This window comes from Calypte anna, chromosome 5A, assembly GCF_003957555.1.
Source record: "Calypte anna isolate BGI_N300 chromosome 5A, bCalAnn1_v1.p, whole genome shotgun sequence".
NCBI classification, from domain to species: domain Eukaryota; kingdom Metazoa; phylum Chordata; class Aves; order Apodiformes; family Trochilidae; genus Calypte; species Calypte anna.
The window spans coordinates 14,808,998-14,821,429 of record NC_044251.1 but is presented as its reverse complement, the minus strand read 5'-3'; positions in this window follow the sequence as shown (position 1 = coordinate 14,821,429).

Here is a 12,432-nt window from a genome sequence, read left to right as displayed (position 1 = left end):
ACAAAGAATCAAAGCCACTGGATACTTTTGTAAATCCAATACTCTGTCTTTCATATAAATCTCAACTATGAAACTGAGACTGAGTTGTGGTTGTAGATACTCATTTATATTTATAAAATATGTGATCAGCCATTTACATAACTGTAGTGTGGGAGAAAAAGAGCAAGTTCTCTGTTTCTTCTTGACTGTTCACAATACTTGTGGATCCAGCTGTAGATTTAGATCACATCTTTGTGCACTGCAGTACATGAAACCCTTTTCAAAGCACTCCTAGGAATCCAGATCAAGATGCTAATCAGATAAAAATACAAAATATAGATGCAATGTGCACAAGTATTAAAAAGTATCTTCAGTACAAAACCTCAAATGTTTAAAAGTATTGAGTAGAATAGGTTTTTGTTGCATTTAGGAACTTGTATACCCTAGAGGGTCATTTGATGTCAATGTAGTGAGTAGATTTAACACAATCAACATATTTCTCAACCAAATATATTTTTCTAAGTAACATTCCACTAACTGTACATTTTTTTCAAGAAAAATTAAGCTTAATACATTTTTTAAAACTAAACAACTTGTTAATGAAACAGAAGAATAATCAGATTAAAATTTCAGAGTTCAGTTGCTAACATTAGAAGTTCTGCTGTTTCCATGGCAATTTTGATACTTATTGTTTAAATTAAAATTACTAGTTTAAATTTCAGTTACTGTATGCTTATATATTAATGCCAGCTCCTTGTACCCAAGCTGCTTTGTATAAAGAACAAATATTTTGTTCAAACCGTAGTAATTTCTGTGCCACCATTTCCAGTTTTTAAAGAGATAAATAAAAATAAATGTTACATTTTTTACTAAACAAGTGATTTTAAGGTCTTGTCACCTTTAAGGATTTTGTTAGTTTAGTGAGACTGTTTTCTTTTGAGTTCAAACCAATACTATTGCCATGTACCAGAACCAGACTTCTGACTTGAGTGTGATGCTAGAAGCAGTAGATATTTATGATGATCTGACATGTAGAAAAAGCTGAGTGTGGCCTTTCTGTTACCACACAAGCTTTGAAATTATAGCTCTGGATCTCCAGCCCTATGTCTCTTACTCAGTCACTTTTAAGGTTGAGTGTGTTGTTTTACAGACAGAATATGTTTCCAGCTAAGTCTTTAATAGTACAGTATAGTCTCCCTGACCTGGAAATTCCTATAATATAACAAATCCTTATAAATGGGATGAGGTTGATGCAAGTTTCCTTCAGAAAAGGACATAGCCAGAGTCATTCTGGAATGAACTCTTGTTGGTTTCTTTGTCCCCGAGGTGTTTTAACAGATGCAATGTTTAAGGTTCTTTTTTCTCTGTCATACGCTCCTCTGAATTACACCGAGGCCTTGATGTGTAAGATTTGGTCTTTTCTAAAGGGCTTCATTACACAGGAATTTTATTTTCATCCTCTGATTAGTTGTGATAATAACCTGTCCTGGTTTGGGCCAGGATAGAGTGAATTTTCTGTCTTGTAATTTTGCTGTCAGCTGAGTCTCTTTTAAGTAGCTGAAATTTACAGGATGTTTCTTCATGTCTGCTTCTAGGACTGCTAATGCTGGATGTTTATAGTAGTGGCTGGAGAATGGTCTGCAGGACCAAGGCCACTGCTCAGTTATGAGAAGCATCTTGTACTCTGGAAAGGGAGTAAAGGGGTCACCCTTTAAGGAGGAGCAGACAAGACAAGTGACCAAAATTGACCAGAGTATTCCATCCCATACACGTCATACTCAGAATAAATTTGACGGATCACAAGGGTCAAGCCTCTTCCTCTTCACCCTTCTTTGCCCTTCTCTTCAGCTGTTCCTGTTTGCTTGGGCAGCCTAGGAGGATTCTCTCCATTCTTCTGCCTGTGCTCCTGATCCATGCCAGCCTGAGTCCGTGTGTTCCTGCCTCCAGCTCCCGACTGCTGCTGACTCCAGGAGTCAAGCCTGGACTTTCCCAGGACTGCCCTGCAGCCTCGATGCTGACGTGAGTGCTATTGAGGGAAAGGGGGGAGGAATGTGGTATTGGGTTTTCTTGTTTGTTTTTATTTATTTAATTATTTATCCTTTTTATCATTTCATTAAAGCTGTGTAGTTTATTTTGCAGCCCCTAAGTCTCTCTCCCTTATTTGCTCTCCTTTCTTTTATCAAGGAGGGGAGAGGGCTTAATAGAGAGCATCTGTCATTTGGTTAATTGCTGGCCCAAAGTTAAACTGTGACATAACCAAATAGTAGATGCAATGATCTGCCCTAATCTGAATATAAACCTGTCTGTCAAGAGTGCTATGAGCCTTTGTGAACATTTTAAAAGTGCTTGTAATATTTTTGCAAAAGGTAAAATTAAAATACTGTTCTCAGTCTCCACCACTAGTAGCCAATGATATGGTATCCACCACTGTATGATACGTAGCAGTATCTGTTAAAATAAAATAGCCTAACTTTCAAAAAATCAAGTATCTTTACAGGAGAGAAACTGGTAAATCAGCAAAACAATAGTACACACAGTTTTGTCATTCTCATTTTATTTTACCACGTATCAGTAAAAGCCAAAACAGGGATCCATTTTGGATGACTAAAATGTACCAAGCATTCCTGCAGTTATTACTAAGAACAAATCTATAATCTAATTAATTTCCTTTTAAACTATTTAAGTAAGCAATGAACTCCTCTTTCTTCCTTGTGTTTTTGCCTTCATTGTGTTTTTGTCCTCTCTGTGTTCTGTCATTTATATCTCTGTCAAGTCAGCAAGTCAGTTCCTAGGTATCAATTCTAACATTTCCCAGGTGGGTCCTGATCCAGTTTTCTTTTTTTTCAGCAGAATGCATTCAGCAGCTTAAATTCTTCAGTTCATAACTCACCAGTTCTTGCTTTCAAAGCCTGGACTGCAGAGCAGATTTCTCTGCTCTTTGGGCTGAATGAAAGACCTTACTTTCTACCTTATCTTTCTTTGGATTTATATTATTCTAAGTAAAATGAAAGAATTACTTTTTCTTACCTAGATAAAAAGCATAATATTTCACTAATTAAAGAAAAACTTTGTCATGTCACATTACAGAAAAGCTATTCAATGGTTTTTTGAGGGTCACAGACCAAGTATAGTCACTGTACATTCTGTCTTCTTTATGAAGTAAGCTTCCTAAAATTATTTGTTACATTTTAAAATCTTCCCTTAAGATTTCTGCCATTGAAAAGGGATGAGTACGTATAAGTTCATGAACTCTTGTATTGATATATATTTAACGTCTGTATACTTGAATTAAAAAATGCGCTGCATATTGAGACCAACTGAAAAGCCATTATTTATTTAAAAAGAGTGGCTAGGCACTGTTGATGCATAATTTTATAAGTCTGGTGGTATTTTTTTCTATTACCCCCTTTTTGCTTTGATTATAAGGTTTGTTCCTACACCACTGCACCTCAAACAAAAAGTATTTGCTTATATCTCTTAAGCACATATGTCCTTACTGATTCACTATTGGATGGCTGAGAGCAGAAGAACAAACTCTTCAGTCACTAGGGCATGGTTACTGATGTGATAGTTAAGAAGCAGTCTCATTTTGCTACTTGGTATTCAGTGTATTGGTATTTTGGTATTTTAGAAGGATGTGTGGTTATCTGAAAACTCTTTTTAGTTCTCTCACTTTTTGTGTGTGCATCTTTATATGACTGCAGATGAATAGCAGCTAATGAGAAATATCTGTGACTGGTTATGTTTACACATAACCATCATGTCCTTTTTCACTTGTTGCAACCAGCAGCTTGATTTTAAAAAATAAGAAAAAAATATTATGGAAAGAACTTCTATCATCTGACCTAACAAGAAATATAATTTAAGAAATTTGAGGAATGATAAATGGTTTAATTAACATATATTCAAGGATGATATATAAAATATAAATCCATATTTGCATGCTCCTATTTTTCTTTTCAGTCAAATATTAAGCATTCTGAGATGATTTATAAATAATAGGCAATTTATTAACTAAATTATTTAGTGGGAGTCTGAAGAGAGTGGGAAATTATCTTAGAGTAGATCCTGTAATACTCTTCATTTTCTCAGCAAGTTTGCTGGTGACACAAAGCTGGGAGGACTGGCTGGCACCCCAGAAGGCTGTGCTGCCATTTAAAGGTACCTGGACAGGCTGGAGAGTTGGGCAGGGAGAAAACGGAGCACTGGAACAGGCTTCCCAGTGAAGCTGTGGAGTCTCCTTCTCTGGAGACATTCAAAATCCACCTGGACATGTTCCTGTGTGACCTGCTGTAGGTAACCCTGCTCTGGCAGGGGTAGTTGGACTTGATGATCTCTTGAGGTCCCTTCCAACTCCTAACAAATATCTGTTCATTCAAGATACTGAAGTTGTTTGGTAGACATTTGAAATGCAAAAATTACCTCAGAAATAACAAACCTAGAAACTCACTGACTTATCCAAGTGCTCCTTGAAAAACTCTGCCTCGAACAAAAGGGAGGAACAGGGGACCAGACGTGAATACCCAGGTCAGAAAAAACTGGGTGAGAGTGTGTACTCAAGGCACTGGGAGCAGAGATTCCCCTGCAGCCCATGGGAATAACAAAGCTGAAGCAGACATCCACAGGACAATCTATGGAGACCCCCCTGCTGGAACCTAGATGTTTCCCAAAGGAACTTCAGGCCAAAGACAGCCCATGCTGGGGCAGACTTTTTCCTGAAGGACCATGGAAGAGACCCACACTGGAAATGGAGAACGCTGCTAGGAAGAAGCAGCAACAGAGAGGAACTGATATATTCTATCCATTACCCCCCTCTCTCCCCTGCTCAGAGGTAACTTGGTAGAAGAACCGGGAATGGAGGAGTGAAGTGGCACCTGGAAGAAAGAAGATGGGGGCAAAAGTTTTGTTGTAATTTCTGGGTTTTTCACCATCCACATGTATTTTAATTGATAATCAAGTAAGATTCCCCAGATTGTCAGTTTTGCCCGTGATGGCAAATAGTAAGTGATCTCCCAGTCTTTATTTCATCATCAGACTTTTTAATCTGATTTTTCTTTCCCCTGACTGTTGAAGAGGAGTAGTAAGTGGGTGTCTGGGTAGGTGTCTGTATTAACCAATCAAAGATTACCAGTCACTTAACACATTTTAAAAACATAATTTGACAGTATCATCTTGTTCATTCTGCCTTAGGGCCTCCTAAAATTGCTGACACAACTCAGAGCATATAAATAATTTCATCTGAAGCAGATTGCAGTATTCATACGCTGCAAATCACAGAACTTTTACAGCACTTTTTTCAAAGGAACTCTTAACCAAAAAATCAAATCACTATCAGAAAGTCAAACAACCTATTCAGGCCAGATTTTTGTTTTCAGCTTCAATCTGCTAATGAAATGAGATTTCATGTGAATATAAAGAATTAAAAATTTGCTGAAGTTTATTTTTATCGAATCATAAAAACATAGAATGGTTTGAGTTTGGAAGGGTCCTTAAAGATCATCTGGTTCCAACCCCCCTGCAATGGGCAGGACAGGTTGCTCAAAACTCCATCCAGCCTGGCCTTGAATACTTCCAGGGAGGGGGCAGCCACAGCTTCTCTGGGCAACCTGTCCAGTGATCAGTGGATCTTTCACAATAACACCTTCACAATAAAAAGTTTCCTCCTCATAGATAGTCTAAATCTACCCTCTCAGTTTGAAATGGTAACCCCTTGTCCTGTTGCTACATGCTCTTTCAAAAAGTCTCTTCCCAGCTTTCCTGCAGGCCCCTTCAGGTACTGGAAGGCTGCTCCCTGGATCCTTCTCTTCTGCAGGCTGAACAACAACTCTCACCCTGTCCTCAGTGGAGAGGTGCTCCAGCCTTCTGACCATCTTTATGTCCCTCCTTTGGACTTGGTCCAAAAGGTCCACATCCTTCTGGTATTGAGGACTCCAAGCTGGAGACAGTACTGCAGATGGGGTCTCACGAGAGTGGAGTACAAGGAGATAACCACCTCCCTGGACCTGCTGCTCACACTTCTTTTGATGCAGCCCATGAACGGGGTTGTTTTCTGGCTGGCAGCTCATATTTTAAGAGACAGTTGAAAAGGACTCCAGTATAAGTTCAGAAATAGCCTAAACAAAGATTTGAAAATGGCACTTTTTATTTTATGAGCGAGTCCTGTCTGAAATGTGGACTGTTTGTGTAGAGAAATCAAGAAGACTATGGGTTATTCTTCCATCTTCTATATTTGATATTTCAAATATTTAAAAACATAGATGTTTTCCTTTTCTTTTTTGAATTTATGCTGTTATTTCATGTTTTTAAAATTTATGCTTATAAAAAAAAGGCGCTACCCAGCAATGTAGTATACAATACTAACAAGATCAAACAGCACAAAAGAAGAAATGTAGGGAAATGATTTAGTGTGGATGATATTTGAGGTACAACAGCCTTCTGTTGATAAAATGCCTCTATAGTTATCTGAGTTGTAAAGATTGACAGTACTATTTCAGCAAAGTTTATTGTTCATACTAGACCATTACAAAATCTAGTAAGAGACAGAACAAATTTGATTTTGAAGTTGACTTTTTGTGCTTAGAGCATGTGATGAGGGACAGTGTTCTGACAGCTCAAGCTTACTCAAGCTTAATGACTGATCTAAATTGGAGCTTGGAGATAAAAGAAATTCTTTAGTGATGCCTCAGTTGTCATTGATTGCTATGAGCAATTTTAAAGCTATTCAAGATGAGAATTGCCAGCTTGGTTCTAAAGGAGGAGAAAGAGGAACTTAAGGAAGAGGAAGCTGTTGCAAATGCTACTGCATTAAAAAAACAAAAAGCAAAAAACTTGTATATGTAGGTGATAATCACAACTGCACTTAGTGTTATACATCATCAGGGAAAAACAGTGATTCTCCAGGGTAAAAGGCTGGGCACATTATAAATAGCAGCAGCAAGATGACTGAAAAAAATGTTCTAGGCTAGAGATAATAAAGAATAAGAGCAGAAGTTTCTTCTCTGAGTGTTGATCTCAGAAATTATTTCTTTCTTACAAAATTACAGCCATACTTACACGTAACATAACCTTTTCAATCTAAACTACTGTGATAGAATAGCAAGTATTTAAGCCATAATAGTAATAGAACAACATACAACCATACACAGCCATGACTGCCTAGGTGTGGGTAGGAGCTTTTATACCATTAGTTTGCCTGATAAAGTGTCAGGTCACAGTAAGGACAGAGGCTTGTGTTTATGGTTTAGGTTTTAGAAGCAGCCATGTGTCTTCTGTATTGGTGTGTCTTCTGAGAAGCTCACTTCAAACCCAAAATGCTGTCTCTTAAGCAGAGTATTCAGAGCCAACAGTGGTAGTTAAGCACCTGGCTTTCATGCAGCACTGAGCATCCTCCAGCAGCATTTGGGTCTCACTGAGGCTTCCTGTCCAGTCGAGACAGAAAATTTGGTCTTCAGAACAACCTTCATAAGGCAATGTAAGTTGTCTTTTATGCTGATGTAAATGTACTGCCTGCTTATCTTGGTATGGATAGTGATGTGAGCAAAATTTTATTTCAGAACACAGTTTTATGAGTAAGAGTCCTGTCCGATAGCCAAGGAATGAGAAGCATAGGATTATTTCTGATAATTTTGTTAGGGGTGAGATTAAATATGGTAGTGTAGGCTTTGTTAATATTTTCAGACTTGAGAGATACCACATCACAATTTGAAGGAACATTATTAATTGCAGTTTAATTTGATGTTTATGTTAATTCTATTTTATATTCTCTTGATTAATTCAGGTAAGTAACACTATATACTAGATCTTTTGTAAGAGATTCACAGAGGTTTAACATCAATATTTAGAATAATTCTTTTAAAAAAAGGAATCCTGAACTCTCAGGTATTTAACAGCAAACAAGATGCCATTTCAGATGTTATTCAACAGATATTTAAAATTTTTAATGCATTTTATTTTTGAGATAGAGGGCTTCACCTTGTCTTACGTGACTTGTGTTTTAAATCATCCCATTATCTTCCTAAACAGCTAGGGAAAAAACCAAACAAATAAACAGAACCTCCCACACACATGCACACACTCAAAAAAACCCCCACAAATAACCCACACACAAACCAACAAAACAAAACCAAGACCCCTCTGCTTTCTCCTCTTTATCCCAGGTAGGCCCCTGCTTCTTTTTGAAACCAACTTATTTCCTTCTAGTTACAGCTCACTAACTGTAATGGTTCTTTTGATAGGTCTAGAGGATATAGCTATTCTTTTTATTTATTAATTCCCTTTGCCACTATTTTTCTGTTTTTCCATTAAACACAGTTTTGACCATTGTGCTTGAAAATACCATTTTTTCCCAGGTTGTCACTCACTGGAGGAATGGCAGGCATGCACAGGTTTCATAGAATCCCAGAAGTTTTTTGTCTAGTTCATGTTCTAATCTGACACAGTACATGCAACCCTTAGGTTGCTGCTCTAAAGCATTAAAGACTTTTTTTTTTTTTTAAGAACTGGGTTGCTAAGTGACATCTTATTAGGAGCCATTTTATCTTACTTTAGCTCCTAACATTTGCCTAAATTTTAGGCAGCAACTGAATTGACTCCTTTGGACTAAATATCTAAATTGTCAATATAGCCAATAAGGAAAGAAATATATCTTTGAATTGTCCATAAAGAGCCCTCCTAGCTTAGCATCCTAGCCAGTGAAAGTACCCTCCTCTTGGTGTGCCTTCTAGAAATCTAAGACACTAGGACAAATGCAAATAAGCTTCTACAACGGATCATATAAGATGGCTTTAGGCATGGTTTTTCATACCATATAATTCGCATTTCCCTAAAAATTCACATTTAAATCCAGAATAAATATTTTTCTGTCATGGTTATTATCAAGTAATCACCCTTTCCTCTTGTAAAAACTCTTGATGAATTCTCAGCAGTATTTTTCCTCTATCTAATTGATTTTTCTCAGATACATAAGTTAAAAGACATCATTCTAGTGGTTCTTTTTTTTCCTCCTGGGATAATGTATTCATTTTCCAAGCACCAAACTTCAATGACATGTCTTAAAAGGGGAAATATTTTCTCTTTATTACTATAGTTAGGAATATCCATTTATTAAAAATTAGTAAGAAATACTGATTTGGGGTATCAGAGCTGAAAAACGGTATCTATTGAGGTTTCATTAAATTCTGTTTCTGATGAATTCTTATTCTTTCAAGCAATTGCAGTTTAATTTCATAAATACACTAAGAAAATTTAATGTTAATTTACTGGAAACAAAAAGAAGTGTAAGAAAAAAAAAACCCTGTGGCTAAGAGAATATTTTAGAACTATTTTGCAAAATTATGTCCTAGATTTATGAATAAAAATCTGATTAGAAATGGAGATACATTGCTCTTGTAATAACCAATAGGTGTTTTTCTTCCTTTATTCTTATGATGAATATAGATCACCTATTGCTAGGATAAGAACATAGACACATATTTTAGTTGTGACCAGTCAAAACATACAAAAAATCTGCAGAGCTGTACAGTTTACATTGCCTTTCGTGTATGCACTTCACAAAACACAACATAGCAAAATACAGTTAAAAAATGATCAAAATGTTCTCTTTTATCTGTAAAGGATTTAGATAGCAATAAGTTGCATTCCTTTCTTAATATGAAGAACAAGAATAATATCCACAAAAGAGAATAAATCCACTGGAAAAAGTGTTGGAAATAGTAATATATGTTCTTATCATATCATGAGGCTAATACAATTTGTTATGCTAAATTTAACTTGAATGTTCCTCATTTATTTTAATTAAATAATACTTGGAAAAGTGTATGTCAAATGACAAGTAATTTATGTAGTTTGAAGGGAAAAAGATGTTTCCTGCATAACTGCCTACCACTGTATTCTGAATCTTATTCTTGCTCTCACTCTATTTCTCAATGCTTGCAAGTAATCAATTGAAGTTTACAGTTGTAGAGATTTTTCATGCCTGAAGTCAAATTCAGACTTCATATTTGATTCCAAGTCCCATGAAATCTATTTTGGAATCTCCCATTGACTTCAGGGATATTTGCCACTGATTTGTTTTATTAATGGAAACGGATTTTTAGAAATTTAAGCTGTTCAATTTCCTGTAAATTCATTTAGCAAATAGCACAGTATGGTAGACCTATTCTATTTTACTCAGGTATTTGCAATCACTATGAGCCTCATCCAGTAGGGTAGTAAGAAACAGAATTAGACACTTCTTAGGTTTGTTTTCTGGTTCCTTTGTCTATGAGATGAGTTTTGTCTCTTTTGTTTGGGTGGCTGTTTCTCTGTTTATTTTATTTTATTTTCACAAGCTTCTTTAACCTTGTTGGAAAATACTGACTGCAGTGCACCTTGCACTTGAGCTGGACCATGTTCCTAGTCCTTAACTCTCTGAGGAAGTAATAACTTAATCCACACCTGTCCCACAAAGATATGCTATATCCTTGCCACAGATTAAGTATATCTCAGGGCAATGTAAGAGCTGAAAATTCCAAGCATTCTTTTCAATATACTGGTTCTTGATTTTGAAGTCAGTTCTGGGAAAGAAGGTGAGCTTTGTATTGTCTTTGTGAATGACCCACAGGAAAAAAACTGATGCTCTCTTGCAATGATGTAAGGACTCATTTTGTGCACTCTGCTTTCATGACTGTACCTACATTACTTGGCTGTTGGCTTTATCTTCTCTGAGCATCATGTAGTGCCCTGTGATCTAAATATTTTTTTGTGAAGAAGGACATAGTCTGAGGAGCAGATTAATATGTGTACAGTGTGGAAATTCAGAATGATCAGGTGCTGAAATAAAGTAGGAAATAGTGAGATTATGGAAAATTAAATGACTCGGAGAGCATATTGAAGTTAAAATTTTACAAATACAATATTGTGTCTTCAGGTCAGCAAAGAAGTGGTGAAGACATAAATTAAAAGGCCAAATTTTTTGTCTTTCAGAATACAGAATTGTGGATTTGTTGATGCTAGTGTAGAAGAGTTTAACATCAGCCAAGAAATCCTTTTATAATGGTCCTAAACTACTAAAAAGGTCTGGGATATCTTAACATCATTCAATCTGTATTACCAGTACCCAGGCTAAAACCAGTTAAGATAAGCAGTGCTGATCAGAGTGTTAGATCCAGATCAAATATATGGTAGGCTCCAGATGTAAATTTGTATATTTCTTTTTTTATTCTGATAGCAGACATAACCAAATTTCCCCTACAAGCCTGTATTACAGGTCACAAATTTACATACATGACATGATTAAAATCTAGAAATGGTTTGCAGGTTGTAGAATCCTCCTTCAAAGTGTTCTGTCTCTTATAAGACAAGGCTTATTTCTGAGGGTCACTGTACTTATGAAATAATGCAGATTTCTACAAAATTGAAGCAAGATCTAATGCTAATGTTCAGGGCTCTACAGGCTCAGAAAAGGTTATATAAATGCAAAAAAATATATTTTTTGGCATTTCAGAGCATTCTAACAGTTCATTTGTTTTTAAGATGCAAATTTCTTATAAAGAAGACATAATACATCTATGTCTGGACTTAATTTAAATGCCATTTCACCCTCAACTCTTTTTAAGTGCACATGCTATTTAAGAACATTTTACAATACCAAATGTTGAGCTAGTCATTAAATTAAAAATAAGAATCTGACTAGCCTTGCATTTTCTGAAATGAGTTAAGCTGCAATATATCTTAGTCTAGTACAATATGTGTGCAAAATACTGAATAATCTAAGTACCAGCAATACAAAAGGGTACTCTTCCTTTTAATTTCATTTCCAATCACATTCTAAAAGAAAAGAAAAATTCAGGTATGGAGAAAATTATTTAATATGTCAACAATAATGCTGCCAAAAAAAACCCCAAAACAAACAACCCCCAAAAAAGGAAAAAATAAAAAAAAACCCAAAACAAAACCAACATTCATTTTATAATACTTCTGCTTAGATTGCTTAGATTCTGTAGTCTACATTATGTCCATCCCCTTGCAACAGCTGTTCTTATGCAAGTTATAACATCAGAAGAAGTAAATCCTGCAGAGCTGTTAAATTTCTCCTGCAAACTTGGTTAAGGAAGTGGAGTGGCAATAACTGGACTTTCAGCCCTTTGAATGTTCAGGGCTGCATAACCTCATTGACTCATCAAGAAACATTTGCTGTGCCATGAAAAATAAGGGTGTATCCCACTGCCTCCCTGCTGCAGTCAAGGTAGAAAGAGAACTGAACCTCTGAGGGCAAAGTGGGATACAGGTTTTGCAAAAGAAATTGTAACTTATTTTTTACTTTCCTATATTTTATCTTACAAGTTAAGCTTGTCTCCCTGGACTCCTTATTTAGTCAATGGAGGAACATGTGGCCCTTCAGAGGGCTATTCAGAGGATTTAAGTCAGAATGAGAGTATCTCACTAAGGCAGATGCTGTGAGCATCCTGCTGAGCA